The sequence below is a fragment of the Alligator sinensis genome, unplaced genomic scaffold, assembly GCF_000455745.1.
Source record: "Alligator sinensis unplaced genomic scaffold, ASM45574v1 scaffold569_1, whole genome shotgun sequence".
Taxonomy (NCBI): Eukaryota; Metazoa; Chordata; order Crocodylia; family Alligatoridae; genus Alligator; species Alligator sinensis.
In genome coordinates, this window is record NW_005841914.1 from 2,362,455 (window position 1) to 2,363,741 (window position 1,287).

Sequence of the window (1,287 nt, forward strand, 5' to 3'; positions counted from 1 at the left end):
TTCATGTTTGCGGCACAGTTGGGAGGCAGGCAAGGTCCTGCTGGGGTTAGTGAGCTGGCTGCTGTTTGGGGGTACAATGGCAGGCAGGGGTGTGTGTGTGAACATGGGGTGTTTGGCCCTGATGCTCCCAGGCAGATGAGGGGCACAGCTGGCACAGCCATGTAGCACTAGGACCTGGTGGAATATTTGCCCAGCCTCCTCCAAAAGGATTAGCCAACATCACAGGGCACGGGCATGCTCTAGAGGCTTGTGCTTTTCCTTTACTCTGCTCTATACAAGTTTTTTCCCCTGTTTCCTCTGGTCCAGCACAGAGGAAAAAGTAACTCAGCCTCAGCATTTCTCTTCCTTTCCTCCTTTCCAGCTGCACCGTGCCAGGGTCTTCCAGGGCCAAAGTTGGCACTACAGGGATCTCTTCTTTAAATCGCTCCAGCTGTAGGCGGACTGCCTGCAGTCCAATCCGCGCTCCAGAGGCAAGTTTAACTTGGGAGCACAGCAGCAGAAGGGGTGTTGCTTGTGCTGCTCCTCCAGCCACTGCTGTCAGGAAGAAATTATGACTTGGAAAGGGGGGGGGGGGGAAGAAAGAGGGAAATTGCTTCCAGCAGCCAGAGTCTGAAATAGCGCTGTAAAAAATATATAGGGGGTCTGAGCTCAAGGCAGGAGCTGCATGCGTAGACACAAGGATCTGGAAGCTGGTGGATCCTTCTACGTACTATGACTGATATCAAGCCTTTCATCTACCTTCACAGCTCCCAGCTTTTGGATTTAAGGTAGTTTGCCCCCCCCCCATCAAGCCAGAGTTTTGCTATGTTTGCCAGGACTGCACTTTCTTTTGCTCTGTGGCTGCAGGTCGCTCGGGGACAGAGTATACCTGAGAAAGGTGAGTGCTTGACAAGCTCAGAAACAGCCTTCAGGCTGGACTGTATTTTACTGCTTGATATGCTTTAGCCCTGCTCCTCTGGCTTTTCAAAGGAGGATTCATGCAACGGTGGTGCTAAGCAGGGCAGGGATGGGCAAGGGTCGGGGGGTGATTATTAACTTCCTGAAACTGCCACAGCACGGAGAAAACTTGGTTGATTTTTAAGCAAAGAAAATGATATTGCTCTGGGGACTGGTTGAGCTGGGTACGCTGCTAAGGAAAGAGATTCCTGGCTGCTTCTTGAAGAAAGGCTTCAGGATGTGAAAAAAGAAAGTGAAAAGTGGTTTCTGATACCACACACCTGCTGTGGAGTGCTCCCTGCTGAGGTTTAAAGGGGGGGGGGGGGAACAACCGGGTTTTCACCCTCCCCA

At 51.7% G+C, this 1,287-nt stretch overlaps 1 protein-coding gene across 1 annotated transcript in view; it reads left to right on the forward strand.

Moving 5' to 3' along the window:
- Nucleotides 1–1,062: 1,062 nt before the first annotated feature.
- Nucleotides 1,063–1,287, forward strand: part of VWA1 (von Willebrand factor A domain containing 1) — a 26,343-nt gene continuing 26,118 nt past the window's right edge. Inside the window, 1 exon segment of the mRNA XM_025198092.1 lies at nt 1,063–1,260. The gene's annotated coding sequence lies outside the window, so the exon portion shown is untranslated.